General features: G+C 41.0%; 1 protein-coding gene and 1 pseudogene across 1 annotated transcript in view; one reads left to right on the top strand and one right to left on the bottom strand.

The window, feature by feature from the left end:
- Nucleotides 1–21,054, bottom strand: part of FAF1 (Fas associated factor 1) — a 431,446-nt gene that overhangs the window by 107,666 nt on the left and 302,726 nt on the right. The gene's annotated exons all lie outside the window — the stretch shown is intronic.
- On the top strand, nt 424–576 carry LOC130031167 (uncharacterized; annotated as a pseudogene).

The following is a 21,054-nucleotide window of genomic DNA, read 5'->3' as shown; positions in this document are numbered from 1 at the left end:
AAAAAAAAAGTAAAAATGAACAAACAGTTGGAATGCTATTTCCTACAAGTAATTCCTTATTGCTTTCCAGTGAATTAAGTGGTGGTCATATGGTAGATAGCCATTACTACACAATACTCTTACATATAATATTAAATACTAGCTAAATAAGATATATCCAAAGCATAAAGGAAGAAAAGGGAAGGGATGTGAAGGAAAGGAAGGTAAAGGAAGCAAAGCAGACAGTCTGGCCTAGTGGTTTTAAAGATTCAATGTCAAGACAATTTGAAATGGAAATTGCATAAATCCCAAATTGTTTTTCTGTGAAAATGAACTGGAAGTATAAATAATTATGAACAAGCAAGTATTTTGCTGTGCTTAAGTGAATGAAAGATTTCAAAATTATTTGAAATATATTTGATATACAGTCTTCATAGGCACATTAGCCCTTCAATTAACAATTAAAAAACACAATATACTATCTGCTCTTATCAGTTTAATATCTGATATGTCCTATATCCAAGGACAATATATTAAATGGATTTTAGGGACTAGGAATGAAATAGGAGCTTGCTCCATTCATTTCAAGCATCAGTCTAAAAAAAACCACAACAAAGTGATTGTTTCTATCAAATACTGGCAAATCATACTAATTTTTAGAAGTAGTTGAGAAATATTGAGGGATCGTACATCCAGCTGGTAATTTCTCATGGCCTAATAATAATGTTGATGATAATAATTTGTTCTAATCAAAGAGAGACTTTATTGAAATTCTAATTAATCTGATTAATCTTGTGAAGATCTCTATTTACTTTGAGATATTCAAATTGTAATCATTAAGAGAATGAACAGCCCCAAATTACAAATTTCTACTTGTTCGTTCCTTCTATTACAATTTATAAGAATTTCACAATACAGATACTCAGACTTTCCCATGGCTGGGCAGCTCAGCTGCTTCTTCCAAAAATCACTCATAACACACCATCAAAAGTATAAAAACCTCTTTGAAACATTACATCAAAAGTAAGCACAGCAGAAAAAAACTGTTTAGTTTTCCTTTTTGTGAGGTCAGATGGGGTAGTGGTTTCCAGACAGTGTCCAGGAAGCACTGAGGATCATGTCTGGCTTTCCTCAGCACTGCTGCATGGGCCTGAAGACCAGTGCTAACAACAGTGATGTGTTGCTGCTCCATACTGGCAGTGCTCGCAGCCAAAAGGGCACCTCCCAGGAATGCACAGGGAACACCAGGGCTATAGTTACTAGTGCTCAGGGACCAAGCAAGGTCTGGAACATGCACTCCAGTCCTTTGTGCTCTCCTACTAAATCCAGAAAAGAAATATTTTAAGAGAAAAAATATGGTTCTCTTTTTGATTTTTTTTTCTTTTTGGGTCACACCCAGTGATGCTCAGGGGTTACTCCTGGCTCTGCACTCAGGAATTGCTCCTGGCAGTGCTTGGTGACCATATGGGATGCCGGGAATTGAACCCAGGTCGGCCTTGTGCAAGGCAAATGCCCTACCCACTGTACTATCACTCTGACCCCAATGTGGTTCTCTTAATTGCATTATTTTCTTCCTCTTGAAAAGCTTAAGTGAACCAGTGAATCCAGTGTCAGCAGGAAAGATGTTAACTTAACTACAGTATATAATGCTCATGAAAGTTTGGCATCGTGAAGAGACAAATGGCTTCCCCAGTAATTAGGTTCCTGAGTTCTTAAACCCAGTGGTGGAAGAGATGATAACTGGGTTGCAACAAAAATAAATACTCTGTTTTTAAATTATAAAATAAATGCCTTTACTGAGTAAGATAAAGAGGAAAAGTTGTGGGGAAGAAAGAAAGATTGAGGAAATGGTTAATGACAAATCAGGTACAATACACAGACTCCTAAGGCTGGAGAGATAGTACAATGGATGGGGTCCTTGCCTTGTATACCACTGACCAGGGTTCAATCCCTGGCATTCCTGAGCACCACCAAAAAAAATTTCTGAGTGCAAAGCCAGGGGTAACTCCTGAGTATTGCTAGGAGTGGTCCAAAACAAAATAAAAAAGCAACAAATCAGCTTCTTTGATCACTGGGCTAGGTGTGAGTGATTCAGAGTATAGTAAGTCTAAAACTCTGGGTTTGGCAAAGAAATAAAATCTACTTTAGTAGCCTGTTTTTGTCAGTTCTTGACATTAGAAATCTAAAACTGGAAAGAGTAGATAAAACAGGTATTTTTTTAAAATTTATTGAATCACCGTGAGAGCAGTTACAAAATTTTCAGATTAAGTCTCAGTCATACAATGATGAAACGCCCATCACTTCACCAGTGCACATTTTCCATCACCAAAAACCCCAGTATACCCCCCCCATCCCACACCCTCCCCTTACCAGTGTGGCAGACAATTTCCACATTACTCTCTCTCTACTTTGATTACATTCAATATTTTGACACCAGACCCACCAATATTATTTGGGATTTTACCCCAACACTCAAATCTGCCAAAATGCAACATTAAGACAATTTGTTTTCTATTGCTGATTATGAATTGCATATGATGTCACGTGGCTGCAATTGTAATTCTGAAGTTCTAATAATTAAATCTGGAGGAATTTCTGATAAAAGCCGATGAGTTCCAAGATTTGTTTCTGAGTCTCTGGGATCATGGCCGATAAGCAGCTCGAACAGCAGCTAGAGGGCTTGTTCGTGGGCGGCAACTTGGGGGTGGGGTGGGAGGAAAGGGCTGGCTCCACCCCCACCCATGAGGCCCCACGTTTCTCATCACTGCAGGCCCCTACCTGGCTGTCTATAGGTCTCTGGAAGATGGCAGTTGCCAGAGGGAACAGGCCAAGGCACGAAACCTATTTCCACCTAGGGTGGTCCAGTGCTGGGAACCTAAATCCGGATGCATTTCTGCCATAAGCCACTGGGTTCCGAGATTTGTTTCTGAGTCTCTGGGATCATGGCCGATAAGCAGCTTGATCAGCAGCCAGAGGGCTCCTTTGTGGGCGGCAACTCGGGGTCTTATAGGGGCAGGGGGAAGGGCCGGTTCCACCTCCCCATTCCATGAGGCCCCGTGTTTCTCGTCACTGCGGGCCCCTACCTGGCTATCCATAGATAAAATAGTTTTCAACTAAAATTTAGGGAAGAAAATAAACAGAATATCTGATGGCTAGTATATATTAATCACTATTGCTAGTTTGAGACTCTAATGCATAGATGTTTTCTCTCCTGCTATTGGAAACTAGGACTATAATAAATCATATAAGGGGAAAAGTAATCTTGTTTTAATTTGAAATGGGATATAGTTTAGTTTCCTTTAATCAAAGTCACAAATACAGAAGTCACTGACTTTTACTAAGTTATACTCTAAAATAAAATAAATACTAAAAGAGGGGCCAACAAGAAAGCTCAAGAGGCTAGTGTACATGGTTTATGTGAGAGGCCCAGGTTCAATTGTTAGTATAGCACAGTCCTCCCTGCCAGCAGCTATGCGGGCAGCCTTTGAACAATGAACCAGAAGCAGCACCTGAGCATTAATAGGTCCCAAACTCACCCTCCCACAAAATACATACATCTGTTTGTTTTGAGGTCACATATATATATATATATGAGAGAGAGAGAGAGAGAGAGAAAGAGAGAGAGAGAGTGTGTGTGTGTGTGTGTAATTTGTGGAATGAATGAAATTCCTTATTACATGTCCAGTTAGAGAAACTGATCCAAAATGAAAGCTATGGAATTGCTGACTCTTCCTATTATATTTTAAAGTGATTTTCATAAGTTTAAAGGATCTTTGAATATAGTAAGAATAACAAGTGATTAATGGCAACAGATGCTGAGAATCAGCCTACAGAACTGAGTTTGCTAACAGGGTATGCAGGATGGGGAGAGACCTTTGAGACACTGATGAGCAGAGACACAATGTTGGTGCTTGTGGTGTTAAAACACTGCATGCCAGAAACTTTATTGTTAACAGTACTGTAAATCACATGGTCTAAAAATAAAATACTTAAAAATGCTTAATTTTTATTAGATACAGGAAACACTTGCAATTATGCTTATAATATATTAGGACCTTAAAACTGTCAGTTTATGATTATTAAATGCATAATGATGACAAAAATTATGATCATGTTAGGATTTAAGATAATAATTTATACTTATAGGCAAACAATGAAAAATATTCTGCTCAAAGATAGTTACTAGTTTTACTTTGCTTTCGGGAGTGAAAGGGCAAGTATCGACATTAAGAAAATCAAAGGAACAGTACACTATTTTATAGATAAACAGCAGCTCAGGAACTTCATAGACTCAAAACCAAACCTAAAGCAAGGCCTAAAGGGGCTACTATAAGAAAAGACAAACCCTACAACCACAACACACCCTACAGAAAATGACACAAAACCCCATAACCATACTCTCTCTCAATGTCAATGGTCTAAATTATGTTTATTGAAGACAAAGTTGGCAAAACTCTCCACGATATTGAAGTTAGTGGTATCTTCAAAGACGTCACGCCACTGGCCGAGCAAGTGAAAACAGAGATAGACAAATGGGACTATCTTAAACTAAGAAGCTTCTGCACCTCCAAAGAAACAGTGACCAAAATACAAAGACAGCCTACAGAATGGGAAAGAATATTCACCAAATACACATCCGACAAGGGGTTGATTTCAAGGATATACAAGGTACTGGTTAAACTACACAAGAAGAAATCACCCAACCCCATCAAAAAATGGGGCGAGGAAATGAACAGAAACTTTCGCAAAGAAGAAATCCGAATGGCAAAAAGGCACATTGAGAAAATGCTCTACATCACTAATCATCAGAGAGATGCAGATCAAAACAACAATGAGATATCATTTCACACCACAGAGACTGGCCCACATCCACAAGAACAAAAGCAACAGGTGCTGGCACGGATGTGGCGAGAAAGGGACCCTCCTTCACTGCTGGTGGGAATGCAGGCTGGTCCAACCCTTTTGGAAAACAGTATGGACGATTCTCAAAAAATTAGAATTCGATCTCCCATTTGACCCAGCTATAGCACTCCTGGGAATATATCCCAGAGAGGCAAAAATGTATAGTCGAAGTGACATCTGCAATTGTTTGTTCATTGCAGCACTCTTTACAATAGCCAAAATCTGGAAAAAACCTGAGTGCCCGAGAACAGATGACTGGTTAAAGAAGCTTTGGTACATTTACACAATGGAGTACTATGTAGCTGTTAGAAAAGATGAAGTTATGAAATTTACATACAAGTGGTACTACATGGAAAGTATCATGTTAAGCGAAATGAGTCAGAAAGAGCGGGATAGACACAGAAAGATTGCATTCATCTGGGGAACATAAAGCAACAAAACGGGAGACTAACACCCAGGAAGGGCTCAGATTAGTACCAGGAATTTTGCTCCATGACTTGAAGGCCAGCCACATGTGCTAGGTGAGAAGGAAGCTCAGATAGAGAAGAGAGCACCAAATAAAGGGTGTTGTGAAGACCCTCCCAGGGTGGGAGAGACATGCTAAAAGTGGTCTATAGACCAAACATGACTGCCACTCAATGCCTCTCTGGCAAAACACAGTACCCAAAAGAAGAGAGAGAGAACAGGGAGGAATGCCCTGCCACAGCGGCAGGGTGGGACGGGGGGGGGGGGGGGAGGATGGGGGGCGGGAGGGATGCTAGGACCCGTGGTGGGGGAGGATGGGCACTGGTGGAGGGATGGGTACTTGATCATTGTATAACTGAAACCCAAGCACAAAAATTTATAAGTCTATAAGTGTACTTCATGGTGTTTCACTAATAAAAAAAAAATGATAAAAAAAAAAGAAAATACGAGACTGCAAATAAATCTGCAAAATACTATAAAATTTTAACATGTAAAAATGGGTATTAAATAAGAATTATTATTTTAAACATATTCAATATCAACTAAAATAGTATCAAAATTCCTGGCTATCTACTGTTGAGCTATTAAACATATTAAGTGTCCTTCTGCTAATGTGTGGATCATACTCCAAAACAAGAAGTTACTGAGGGGAACTTATGTTCAACAGCACAACAGAACTTCTCCAATATTACCTAGTACTTAGGGTACGTGTTTTGTATACACCTTCCTAGTTGGAGCTGCAAATCTTAAAAAACGACTTTTCAAGTACTTAGTTTCACTTTTTTTCATTCGAAATAATTATTTTATTTTAGACACCATGGTTTACAACTTGCTAATAGCAGGATTCCATGCAGAAAACATTCCAGCTCCAGAGCCTCCACCAGAGTGCTGGCTTCCTTCTACTGTTTCCCTCAGTAATCCCTGTATCCCCACCCCAGCCTTCTTCCTACCGAAGTGCTTAGTTTTAAGGATGCTTCTTCTTTTAAAATTAATTGTAGCCAAAAAAAAAAAAAAAGAATTAGTGTAGCAGTTTTTGCCATAGTAATAAGCCTCACAATGTATATATATTTATTCATCTGCCCAGGATTTGATCAATACATTTACATACATCAGTAGCACTGTAACACTGTCCTCCCATTGTTCACGGATTTGCTAGAGCAGGCACCAGTAATGTCTCCATTGTGAGACTTGTTGTTACTGTGTTTGGCATATCAAATATTCCATGGGGAGCTTGCCAGGCTCTGCCGTGCGGATAGGATACTCTCAGTTGCTTGCTGGACTCTCGGAGAGGGATGGAGGAATCGAACCCGGGTCAGCCACGTGCAAGGCAAACACCACACCTGCTGTGCTATCGCTCCAGCCCACATACATTATTACATACATTTATATACAACCCAGAATATAAACTAGAGGAAGGGCTTTAGAGTACATGTACATAGTTATCCAATGAACAATTCTCCTCTCCTCCTTTCCCACTGTAGGCACTTAAAAGTCAAGGTTCTTTAATGACTTGTCAAGCTGCAAATACTGTCGAAATATCAAAACCAGTAACACAGAAAGATTTGTCTCTTACTATGACATCATTTCCACATGTCTGAATATCCTTTCATGGTTCATCTCATTTCCAGAGTTCCCATTGGGAAAGATCTTTAACAACCCTGGTACATGCCCCTTTATCCTCTGAGGGTAGCACTGGATTTTGTAAAGAATCCAAGGTTTCTGTTTTAAACCAAGTTAGGTAAACCAAGTAGATGGCTGAGCTAGGGGGACCTTAATAGCAACCTTTTAACAGAAATCACTCCAGGGAGTTACTTGAAAGGTAAGTTCCTCACCCCTATCTCTCTTTTGATTCAATAGATCTGAGGTCCAGGAAAGCAACTTTATTTTTTTTTAAACTGCAGTTTGAGTAAGTGGATACAATATGTTCTTAACACTTATTATTCTGAAGTACAAAAATCACTACATCTTCAACTACCAGCAAAGTGCTCAAGATCCTCCACCACTGTTCTAATTATGTCATTTCTATTCTGCCTCTTTCTTTCGTTACCAATACCCTCCCCCCACCCCCCCACCATCCCCTGGCCCCGTGCTTGGTAATCTTGGTTTTGTAGTCAAAATTTAAGAATTTATCATCATTCAATAGTGTATATTCCCTTGTTTATTTTTCATATACCACAGATGAGTGAGATCATTTGATATTTGTCCTTATCCCTGTCACTTATTTTGCTTAAACAAGTGTCCTCTAATTCTATCCAAGTTGTAACAACAGACTGCAAGGTTTCATCTGGAATTGGCTTTTTTGGTTTTGTTTTTGAGCTACACCTTGTGGTGCTGGGGACAATTCCTCATTTTGTGCTTAGGGGTTGTTCCTCATTGGTGCATAAGGGACCATGTAGTGCCAGGGATAGAATGCAGACCTCGATGCATGCAAAGCATGTTTTCAAGTCATGAATCTTTTTTTTTTAAAAAACAAGTTCCAACCCCACCCCAGGTGATTTTTGTTATAAGTGGGAAATGGACAAAGCAAAACTACTTTCCTTGTAGTTCTAAGCTGTTCCTAGGGTAGTCTTAAAAGAAGTTGTCCCCAAAACGTATGGGCAGCCTCATTAGACCAAATGTCTGGTCTTCTAGGGTGACAATTCAATTGAAGACATTAATGCTCACTTGTTTCATATGGGAGTTAACTATTAAAGCTGCTTAGATTCAGAGGTGCTGGGAGATACCAGGGTATACATGGTGGGGTTCTGGGGTGGGGCTGAGTAGGCAAAAGTGCTGGGACTGAAACATAGGCCCGATGCATTCCAGCCCATTGAACCAAATTCCTCGCTCTATATCTTACCTGTCTTTTACTTAAACTTATCTTTTCTTTTTGTGGCAATCAATAGCAGAGTAGACATTTTTCTTAGGCTTCCTTTGCAACAGTAATAAAACATCATTTTAAATGGATTAATAATAGTCTACCCAGTAGAAGAAATTGTTGCCATGTTAATAACCATTCACGCATAGCTAGATTTTTTTGGTCATCATAATTAATATTGGGATAAATGTTTAAGTATTTCCTTATTGGAAAAATGTTTGTGCAGTGAAATTATAGGGTGAAAGGGCAGATTCATTTATAAAAGAATGACACAATGCCCTTTATGTAAATATAAATGTTATATGCATACTAGAACATAAACTAGAGGTAGCACTGTAGCACTGTCCTCCCGTTGTTCATTGATTTGCTCGAGCGGGCACCAGTAACGTCTCCATTGTGAGACTTGTTGTTACTGTTTTTGGCATATTGAATACGTCACGGGTAGCTTGCCAGGCTTTGCCATTCGGGTTAGTTTGCACGGCAAACTAGAAGTAAATTTAAGAAAATATAGGATAAAATTTAATCTAAAAAGAATCTACTAATGACTGAAACTGACTGCTGTGTAGACTTACCAGTATCAGTAAACTCAAATGATCTCATAAGGTAATTATCAAAGTTAAAAAATGAATAAGTACAGGTGAGGTGGTGGTGCCATGGCAAAGGGGTGGGGGAGCCAAAAAAGAAAGTAACTTCTTAATCCATTTCTTGTTGTTGTCTATAAATCACTCAAGTGAAAAAGCTTTGAGGCAGATATATCAAATCTATAGGGACTAATTTATGCTAACTTTTAAAGAATAATAATCACAAATTATTGGCTAGCTTTTATTTCAACACTATTAAAAATGAACTTTTCTTCATTTTTTCGGGGCATTCAGGGCTTATTCCATGTTTTGCACTCAGAGATAACACCCAGTAGAGCTCAGACAATCACATGGGGTGCTAAGGATGAATCTGTGTTGAGTGTGTGCAAAGCAAGCACCCTACCCCCTGTATTATCTCTGGCCCTAGAATATAAACTTTTTGTTTGATTTGAGGCCACAAATGGCAGTGCTTAGGGCTTTCTACCATCTCTCAAGTCAAAAATTATTTTTAAGTAAGCCAAATAAATCTCTGCTAGGAGAACATCTAATCCAATCTCTTATCAAGTATGAAATGTCTATCTAACAATGTAAAGAGAAGGGGCTGGAGCGATAGCACAGTGGGTAGGGCGTTTGCCTTCAACGCGGCCGGTCTGGGTTCGATTCCCAGCATCCCATATGGTCCCTGACAATGCCAGGAATAATTCCTGAATGTAGAGCCAGGAGTAACACCTGTGCATCGCCGGTTGTGACCCAAAAAGCAAACAAAACAAAACAATATAAAGAGGAGATTCATTTTCCAGGGGCTGTACAAGAGAGCAAATTTATGTTGGATGTCCAGTAGTATTTGTTTTGTCTTTTACCAATCATCAATATTTATGAGGACTTATTAAATATATGACAAAAATAGTTTTTATACATAAGATACTACTGTTGTTGGCATATTTGGTGTGCCACATCCGTGGAGAGCATAAAGTTTACGATACTAAGATCTCAGGGCTGAGACAAATGGAGGTGTTACTGGAGTCCGCTTTAGTAATCGATGATTAACAGGATGACAGTGACATAAGATACTAAAGATAGGAATCAGAGAGATGGTACAGGGGTCAAGGCCCATGTCTAGTGTGCAGCCCACCCAAGTCTGAATTCCAGCAACACACGGCTGTCCATACTACCTCCAGCATCACCAGGTGCAACCCTGAGCTCCCAACAACCACTGTGTGGCCCTGAAAACCCCTAGCACCTCTTTGTTTTGTCCAGAAAATCCTAAGCACATTAGGACCTGAGCAGCACCACATTCTAGAACCTTGCACAGAACCACTGACCCTGTCGGCCAAGAATCACTGGGAGGGTTCCCTCAGTGTATCAAGCACAGCATAGGAGACACATGCATATAGAAGATACTAAAGATATTTGAGGTTGATAAACCAAGGCCTTCAAACATTTAGGACTTTGGTCAGTATGAAACTGGGGCCTAGATTAAGTGTTAATATTAAATGCATGGGAAATCAGAGAGAAAATTAGAACTTAAGAATTAAGTAGAGATTTGTGTTCCAAAATGGTGAATCAGACCCCCTAATAGGAGAGAAATCATTTCTTATCCAGCTCTGCATCCTAGCACTTTGTGCCTTTCTGTTGCAAAAATGGGCCAATTCCTGTTTTATATTATCTCCACTGCAGCCACACTGATGACAAAAACCATGTTCACACAATTTATAAAATCATTTTAATTAAGACTTATTAGTGTGAATTGAGATGGTCACTAAATATTTCTCATTGTGCTTCCACATAGAAACAAACAAGATTACTTGGACCCTCAACTAAGCATATATTGGCACCAAGCTCATGACTGATTTTCTCCTAAATTTTAGGGTACTGTGACATTTATGTACTCTCATCCTGTCACGTGATTTATGAGGTATAAAATATTCAAATACCCAAATAGTAAAAAATTATTAAAACAACATATAATGGGAATGATGGTTGTGAGAATTATGGGAAAGATGACAGAGTCAACAAACCTGATTTTGTGACCCACTGGTTATTACTTTGAATAACTTAAATTTTCCAAGTCTTAACTTTCCCATTTATAAAATATAGATAATACTTCCTTTTAGAACTGATCTATGGTCTAATACATATTAGTTTACTTTTCTCTCTTTTATATGCATCAGAGTCAAGACTGGCATTTATTCTCTGCCTTCTCTGAAAGAAAATTTAGATCACGGCAAAATATTGCCTAAAATGTTATATTTGTGTAATTAAATGAGTCATATTTAGTCCTGTGCTGAGATAGGATTTTGCTGCTATACAATTTTTAGACTACCTATCAGCACCATCATAAAATCTATCTTATTCTATGGTACAGTTTTTTGGTTGTTCTTATTGTTTTGGGGCCACATATAGCAGTGTTCAGGAATCATGCCTAGCAGGGTTTGAGAGACCACATAGGATACTGGGGGTTGAAGCTGGGTAGGCTGCACGCAAGAGTATGTACCTTAACTCTGTACTATCTCTCCAGCCCTTCTAGGGTTACAGAGTTAAAATAAAGATACATTATTTTTCATGCCATGTTCTGATTTTTTCCCAAGCTAAAAACTTTGACTATGACTTTAAAACCATATGGAATTTTTTCAATGTCATTTCAGAGTTGGTTAGTTTCTCTTGGAACACTTCATTTATATTCAATAAAAATTTTCCACATAATTGAAAAGTATCATTCTAACAGATGAAAACATTGCAGAGCATTAGTAGATCATACAAAGAAAGAAATCCTTTAAAAGACAGATGACAGGGGGTATAGTGTCGCCAGCAGGGCAATCTGTACGTGTGAGGTGAGTGCATCAGCAGCCTGATGGCACCGTCAGACTTTCAGATACCCCAAAATTGCTGCTGTGCCTTTGGCCAGACCCCAAAAACTTGGGGGAAAGTTTACCAAGAAAGTAAAAGGCCACACGAGCGGCTCTCCAGCACAGCCACGGCCCCAGAAGCACAAGGACTTAATGCAGAACCCAGCAGCTTGGAGCAGAAAAGTGAACGGACTATGCATTGATCCAGGCCATCAAGTCTGCCGGAGGGGAAAGGGTGTTGCCCCATTCGCCCTCTCCTCTCTGGAAAGAAAGATGGCGGCCACATGGGAGCCTTGTGGACAGCAGGTATGAGCCGGGGGAGTGGGGGCGACTAAAACCTCATGGGTCGGGGGGCGTTCCAGTCCGTCCTTCACGCCCTACCGAGGTCACCAGTCGCCCCCCGCGAGCGGCTCTCCAGCACGGCCATGGCCCCAGAAGCACAAGGACTTAATGCAGAACCCAGCAGCTTGGAGCAGAAAAGTGAATGGACTATGCGTTGATCCAGCCCATCAAGTCTGCCGGAGGGGAAAGGGTGTTGCCCCATTCGCCCTCTCCTCTCTGGAAAGAAAGATGGCGGCCACATGGGAGCCTTGTGGACAGCAGGTATGAGCCGGGAGTGTGGGGGCGACTAAAACCTCATGGGAAGGGGGGCGTTTCGCTCCGCCCTTCACGCCCTACCGAGGCCACCAGTTGCCCCCCACGAGCGGCTCTCCAGCACGGCCACGACTCCAGAACACAGAAACCAATTTCTTAACTATCTGACTTTCAGTAGAAATACTTCCAGGGTCAATAGGTAAAATAGCAGAAATCCAAAACCAACATTTAATTCTTGAACCCAGCTGTAGAAAGCAAATCACTTCACAATGCTTTTTCAGCATGTCTGATTTGGGGGGGGGGGGGGTAAACTCTAAATAATAGTGGCGAATCTTTTATTGAAACAATCTAATCAAAGCGGATAGAGTGTTAACTAGAATTCATCTGCCTCACAGGGACGGGGAGGGGTGGGGGGTGGGGTTTTATTGGGGTTCTTCATGGGAAAAAATAAGTATTGGTAAAGGGAAATGTGTTTGATATTTGCATGACTGAGACATAAACCTGAAAGCTTTGTAACCTTTCCCACAGTGATTCAATAAATAAATTAAAAAAAAAAAATAAAATAAAATTGAAAAAAAAAAAAAAAAAAAAAAGAAAGTAAAAGGCCAAAAGTTAGGTATGTGGGAGACACACCCACAAACCACCTCTGGCTCAGCTATATAATTGGAGGCATGGCCTCTCTGGTTCCTGATCAAATTGCTTAATGGCCATGATCCCAGAGACTCAGAAACGAATCTCAGAACCCAAAGGCTTTTGGCAGAAATGCATCCTGTTCCTGCAGTAGGTTAATGGGGCTGGGCCACTCCAGGTGGGAATAGGTTTCGTGCCTTAGCCTGTTCCCCTTGGCGGCCCGGTGACCGCCATCCTCCAGAGGCCACTGGACAGTCAGGTTTGGGCCTGCAGTGACGAGTCACGTGGGGCCTCACCAGATGGGGGTGGAACTGGCTGTTTCCTCCCCATCCCAGCAAGACCCCGAGTCGCTGCCTACAAATGGCCTCTCTGGCTCCTGATCAAGCTAATTAATGGCCATGGTCCCAGAGATTCAAGAAACAAATCTTGAAACCCAGCGACTTTTGGCAGAAATGCATCTGGAACACATACAAGGTAGTCGCTGCCTCAGAGTTTATTGGAAAGCCAGGTATGAGCCAGCGGTGCGGGGGCAACTGCAGTTTCATGGGAAGGGGGGTGGTACCGGCTCGTCCTTCACTCCCTACCAAGGTCACGAGCTGCCCCCTACAAGTGGCTCTCTGGCATGGCCATGGCTCCAGAGGCAAAGTGACTTAATCCAGAGCCTGGCAGCTTGTGGCAGAAAAGAGAATGGAATGGACCATGAGTTAAACTACGGTGCCACGCCTCCCCGGGAGGGAAAGGGTGTGGCTCCCTTCTGCCTTTCTCCCTCACTCCCCTCCACCCCCCCACCAGCAGCAAGGTGGCCGCTGCCTCAGAGATTATTGGAAAGCCAGATATGAGCTGGCAGTGACGAGCAACTGCAGTCTCATGGGAAGGGGGATGGTACCGGCTCATCCTTCACGCCCTACTGAGATCATGAGTTGCCCCCCACAAGCAGCTTTCCGGCACAGCCATGGCTCCAGAGGCAAAAGGACTTAGTCCAGAGCCTGGCAGCATGTGGCAGAAAAGTGAATGAACCATGCATTAAACTACGGCGCCATGCCTCTACAGGAGGAAGAGGGTGTTGCTCCCTTCCACCATTTCCCGCCCTGACAGCAAGGTGGCCACCACCTCAGAGCTTAGTGGAAAGCCAGGTATGAGCCAGCAGTGACGGGGCAACTGCAGTCTCATGGGAAGGGGTGCGGTACAAGTTCATCCTTCACACCCTACCGAGGTCACGAGTTGCCCCCCACAAGTGGCTCTCTGGCACGGCCATGGCTCCAGAGGCAAAAGGACTTAGTCCAGAGCCCGGCAACTTTCGGCAGAAAAGTGAATGGACCATGCATTTAACTATGGCGCCATGCCTCCCGGGGAGGGAAAGGGTGTTGCTCCCTTCCGCCTTCCCTCCCCCTCTCCCCGGCAGCAAGGTGGCCTCCACCTCAGAGCTTATAGGAAAGCCAGGTATGAGCCAGAGGTGAGGGGGCAACTGCAGTCTCATGGGAAGGGGGGCAGTACCAGCTCGTCCTTCACGTCCTACCCAAGTCACTAGTTGCCCCCCCCATGAGCAGCTCTCCGGTACACCCATAACACCAGACGTACAGAAACCAATCTCGAAATTATATGGCTCTTTGCAGAAATCCAAAATCATTATATGATTCTCATAATCAGCTATAGAAAACAAAGTATTTCACAATGCTTTTTAAGCAATTCTGATTGTTGGGGGGGGTGGAATTCTAAACAATAATGGTGCATCTTTTGTGGAAATAATGAATGTAATCAATGTAGAGAAGAGTTAAGTGGAAATCATCTGCCTCACAGGCATTGGGAGGGGGTGGAAGGGGGGTATATTGGGGTTCTGGGTGGTGAAAAATGAGTACTGGTTAAGGGAGAGGTGTTTGATCATTGTATGACCGGGACTTAAACTTGAAAGCTTAGTAACTTTTCCCACAGTGATTCAATAAATAAACATAAGAAGAAAAATAAATAAATAAAACTATGAAAAAAAAAGTAAGGTGGAGTCATGCCCAAATTAATCAGCTAATCAGTGGCTGAATAAATAGCAGTACTCCTACATAAAAAATAAATAAATAAATAAAAGATAGATGACCAAGAGCACAGATTATTCACACTTAAGTCACCCCTCAAAGGTTTTAACCAAGAATTGATTACAACCCAGCTTTTGAGAAAGGCTCACTTGAGACAGTGATATGCGACAGAGTTGAATGAATAAGACTGTGTAGATTTTCCCTTTAAACTTAATACCTGCTTTGAGTCAGATCATCCAAAAGGAGTATTTAAGGACCAAATTACCTAAGTTCCTTAAAGAATTATCGTTACTGAAAAAAGATTTAATATAAGTCCTCTACTTTACAAGGGATTGATATAAGAAACATCTATTTGAAATAATTTGTTTTAAGCAAAACAATAGTGGAAAATAATTGTCTTTTATGGTTTCTAATACTCGCAATATAGAAAGTCATACAAAAAAATCTCCTTGATTTCAGTGCCAGAAAAATCTTGCGAAGAACTCTTCTGCTTCCCAATAGACAATTTCTATCAGATAATGAGAACCACAAATAGTAAACTCTAAGGCATAGTTTCTAAACAAAAACTCAATAAATTCTATCAGATGGACAGAAAAATAAATGAGGATGTGTCTATCACAGATTTTTCCCCTTACTGGTAGAATTAGAGAACTAGAGTTCTGAACAAAATATTTATAAATAGTATTTGCTACTTTTGTTTTAATCTGATTTTTATTTTCCTGGGCTGGAGCAATAGCACAGCGGGTAGGGCATTTATCTTGCACTCAGCTGACCTGGGTTCAATTCCTCTGCCCCTCTCGAAGAGCCTAGCAAGCTACCAAGAGTATCCCGCCTGCCTGACAAAGCCTGGCAAGCTCCCTGTGACATATTCGATATGCCAAAAACAGTAACAACAAGTCTCACAAACGGAGACATCACTGGTGTCCGCTTGAGCAAATCAATGAACAATGGGAGGACGGTGCTACAGTGTTTATTTTCCTGTTTTTATAATGTAGTTTAGTGAACTAAACCATGGAACGTCAAAAGGACGCATGGCCATCCACCTACGAGATGGTCAGATTTCTTCGTCAAAACCCTGAACAAATGGTTTGAGGCTCCTTGTGTTCCTGGAGTGAGCAGATGCCACTGGGCTACACCAGCACGTGAGAGGGATGAATGGAGATGCTACTGGTGCCCACTCGGGCAAATTGAAGGTTAAACAGGATGACAAGTGACACAAATGATAATGTAGTTTTTTTTTTATGGCTATTGTATTTATTTTTAGCAGGGGTTCGATTTCTCCTTGAGATATTCTCGGTAGCTTGCTGGGCTCCCCAAGAGTATCTTGCCCACACAGCGAAGCCTGGCAAGCTACCCGTGACGTATTCAATATGCCAAACACAGTAACAACAAGTCTCAAAATGGAGACATTACTGGGCCCGCTCGAGCAAATCGATGAACAACCGCAGGAAGACAGTGCAGTGCAAATTATAAAAGCTAATTGAAAAAACATACATATAGAAAGGAAACAAGAATGTTTTCCCTTGGAGCCAGAGAAAACAGTACAGTGGGTAGGACACTTTCTTTGAATGTGGCTGACACGGGTTCGACCCCTAGCACCACATAAGGACTCCAAGCCTGGCAGGAGTGATCTCTGAACACAGATCAGGAATAAACCCTGTGCAAAGCTGGAGTGCCACAAAACAAGACAAAGGAAAAATAAATGAATGTTTTTCCAATTCAAGTCTTATATATGTTACTGGATATCTTACTGAATTAAAATAAAAATAATAAAATAAATGGGACAGTACAAAAGCTAATTAATGATGGAAGAAATGGATGAATATTTAGTTTTGCCCTAAACTACTCTGGGACCAATTATGTTCTCTATTATGGAATTTTTCTTTTCACCTTGAGTAAAAAAGATTCAGTTATTCCAAACTTGTATGGGAGGAGAAGGGACAACGGGACAGTGGTGGAGGGCCACTAAGTCTCTGTTGGTGGGGTGGTAAAGTAGCACTGCATGTATGAAACAATTATATAGGAACCCGTTAAGATCATGCTATCTAAAGGATGTTGGGAGGACCTATTCAGGTTGAAGATGCATGCCGAAAGTAGACCACAGACCGAACATGATGGCCACTCAATATCTCTATTACAACATCCAAAAGGAGAACAAAAGGGAATGCCCTGCCACAGAGGTGGGGTGGGGTGAGCGGGGAAGGGGTGGGGGTGGTGGGAAGGATACTGGGAACATTGGTGGAGGAGAATGGGCACTGGCGGAGGGATGGGTAAACGATTATTGTAAGACTGAAATAGGAAAGTTTGTAAGTTGGTAACTGTAGCTCACGGTGATTCACTAATAAAAAATTTAAAAAAAAGATTATGCTGTCTCAATAAGAAGAAAAAGATCTAGACTGTCAGTATTCTAAAGCTAAAAAAGTACTTATTCTTTTTTTGTTAGTATATACAGCATATTGATTTATAATGATGCATACATTAAACTTAAATGTTATAATGAAATATTCCCCAGACCATGGTCGCAGTCCTCCCGTTGTTCATCGATTTGCTCGAGCAGGCCTAGTAACGTCTCCACATCGTGAGACTTGTTGTTACTGTGTTTGGCATATTGAATACATCACGGGTAGCTTGCCAGTCTCTGCCGTGTGGGTGAGATACTCTCGGGAGCTTGCCGGGCTCTCCGAGAGGGGCGGAGGAATCGAACTCGGGTCGGCCATGTTGGCTGCCTGCAAGGCAAATGCCCTATCTCTGTGCTATCGCTCCAGCCCAATGAAATATTACTTCTGTTAAAAATATTTAAAGAAAAAAAGATTTAAGTAAATTCCATGTCTATTTGTTCCTTGAGCAAAAGTTATTTGTTCCATGCCTATAAGCCTATCTTCTATTTCCATTATCCACCCCAAAAGGATGTTCTCACTTATTTAGTAGATTTTTATTATTGAATAAGACAAGGTCATGGAGCAAGAAGCATGTAGCAGAGAAAAGTACATGTAAGTTTGGGATTTATAAATGATACGGACATTTGCGTTCATAAACCTGGGTAAATTACAGAAACTCTCAGAGCCAAAATTAGTTTCCTTTCATGTGAGATTATATCTTTGCTATTTATTTTCTAATTGTGGTCAAATGAGACTCTTTCTGTATGTATACCTAAATATATGTTTATGTGTGTATGTGCATGTATATAAGTATATATATAGTGAGTATGAAATTATATATAGAAGTGTCTGATCTCATATACAGAAAGTGCTTAACAGGTACAGCTGTTAATAGTTTTTGAACTTTGACCTATTGATACTTTCAGCAGAAGCTCCTGTCAGAAATGGAATGAAGTTATAGGAATTTTACTGTCACTGTCACGGTCCTCCCGTTGTTCATCGATTTGCTCGAGCGGCCCCAGTAACATTGTGAGACTTGTTACTGTGTTTGGCATACCGAATACGTCACGGGTAGCTTGCCAGGCTTTGCTGTGCGGGCGAGATACTCTTGGTAGTTTGCCAGGCTCTCCGAGAGGGACAGAAGAGTCGAACTCGGGTAGGCCATGTTGGCTGCATGTAAAGCAAACACCCTACCTGCTGTGTCTTGCTCCAGCCTAGGAATTTTACAGGTAAGGAAATAGCCTTTATTGGTGAATGAAAAGGACTATATAATAAAAACAACTAAGGCGATTTTTATTATATGATCATAAGCTCTCTCAGAGAGCCCACCAAGTAACCGAGAGTATCCCACCCGCACGACAGAGCCTGGCAAGCTACCTGTGATGTATTTAATATGCCAAAAACAGTAACAATAACGGGTCTCATTCCCCAGACCCTGAAAGAGCCCCCAATATGCCACTGGGCTACGCTAGCACGCAACAGGGATGAATGGAGATGCTACTAGTACCGGCTCGAGCAAATCGATGAACAACGGGATGATAAGTGATACAAGTGAAGTGACCATAAGCTAGTTAAGAGATATGCTATAATCTACTTAGAGACTTCAATAATATTTATTTAAAAAAATGAAATCTTGCTTATTTCTCATTCTTCTGTTAAAATAAATTAAAATAGCAATTTAAGTCACCAGAAAATCAGAGCATTTTAGAGATAAAAGGCCAGCACCCCTTTTGGGGGGTGAAGGGATAAGAACAAAACAAATGAACCCCCAAACGCAAAAATGTAGAACTATCTCACAACTTCCCTTAATACTCCCTGTTTTTCATAATACCAGGGTGATTTAGATACTTTTCTTTTTGGGGAGTTTTGGAGATATGGCTTTGATTCTGCTTACAGTACTCAGGGGCTATTCCTGACTCTGTGCTGAGCTCCAGGAAGTGTTCAGGGGAGCATGGAGTGGTGGGAACTGCTCCCGAGTCTCCTGCATGTCCTCAGTCCTGAGTCTGACCCTTTCATGGTTTAATTTTTATTTTTTGGGCACAACTGACATGGCTCAGGCAACATTCAAGATGGAACTTGGGAGACCATATGGGATGTTAGGGACTGAACCCAGACCAGCTACATGCAAGGCAAGTGCCCAACCCATCGTACTATCACTTCAGCACCTAGTTTCTCTATATTTTTATAATGAATATCTGTTCGCATAAACAGTAGGGAACTGTATATTAAAAAAAATCAATCTTTGAGTAATAGAAACATATGATTTTTTTCTTTTTGGGAGTGCTGATGGGAAGTGGGTTCCCAAGAAGTCTAAGAGCCTACCAGGTTGGTGGTTCAATATAAGGAATGCCATACTGCTCAGCCCTTTGGTGCCCAGGATTACTTGGTCACCCTGGTTGTGCTGGGGGATCCCAGGAACCCTCAGCCAATGCTGCTTGTGGGCCTGCAGAGCTGTAGCCATTGAATACCTGAGGAACATGCAGTGCTAAGAACTGAATTTGGGTGAGGTATACACTTAGTATGCTAGGTATGCACCCTAACCACTGTACTATCTCCTTACCCCTTGTTCTATTTTAAAAAACATCTTTTATTAGTAATGTTACAACAGTCTTCATGTTCATGCTTTTGGTGTACAAAGCTACTGAATCTCTGTCACTGTCACTGTCCTCCCGTTGTTCATTGATTTGCTTGAGCGGGCCCAGTAACGTCTCCATTGTGGCAATAGTTACTGTGTTTGGCATATCGAGTACGTCACAGGTAGCTTGCCAGGCTTTGCCGTGCGGGGGAGATACTCCTGGTAGCTTGCCGTGCTCGCTGAGAAGGGTGGAGGAATCGAACTCGGGTCAGCCATATTGGCTGCTTGCAAGGCAAACACCCTACTCGCTGTGCTATCGCTCCAGCCCCTGAATCCCTACCAACATTAAAATGCCCAAGACTTTCCACCAGTATCCAGATGTTGCTTCTAGTCTACTCCTTCCCTTCCTTATTTCCCGGCTGCACCCTTCACTGTCTGCTGATTTGGTAAGCTCAATTCTGTTGTCAGAGACTAAGGGTCTATTCAGTAACTGACATATTTAAATGCATATGGGTTTGCTTTAAAAACTAACTTTAAGTTAGTATTTAATATAACTTTCCCAACAGCCAAATAATAAATTTTTGTTACTAGAGCTGTTGAGTAATTTATTTGGGTGCTGCTCAGTCTCCTATATTTTTAGTTGATACTGAAACTAGGTAACACAATTTCTCACACAGAAATCAGAAATAAACTTCTTTATTGTTTATCTAAATTTGCTTCAATTTCTTCCTTAGCTTAAGTTGTAGAAAAGTATGTCAAAGAGGCTTTTTGTGCTCCTAGTGATACCGGGGGAAGAAAAGATTCATGGAGGATTCAAAATGTTGCTGAGATTTTGGACTAAGGCTAAATTAACAGATGGCGTTTAAAAACCTATAGTTAACCTCTTGTGAATAATATAAAACCATTTACTTTTATTATTATGCAATCAAGCTCTAAGATACATTGTACATTAATTCCACAAACTTTAATACAATGTAACCATGTTACTGAAACTATTCAAAAAGATTCAAACATGCTGGCTAAAAGAACATCAAATCTATTATTCCTTAATAAATTACCTAAACATGTAAGAAATAAGATTCTACCTCATTCACCAATTCCAAACAAACAGGTCATATTCTCTTTCAATTTTCAGAGGTATATTTGGCATTTTGTATCAGTAAAATTATTGGGTGCTGAAATTGCTTTGATTATCTTCTATTTAGAGTGATAAGGGCTGATAA

The sequence above is a fragment of the Sorex fumeus genome, unplaced genomic scaffold, assembly GCF_029834395.1.
Source record: "Sorex fumeus unplaced genomic scaffold, SorFum_2.1 ptg000045l, whole genome shotgun sequence".
NCBI classification, from domain to species: domain Eukaryota; kingdom Metazoa; phylum Chordata; class Mammalia; order Eulipotyphla; family Soricidae; genus Sorex; species Sorex fumeus.
This window is presented reverse-complemented; position numbering and strand designations above follow the sequence as displayed.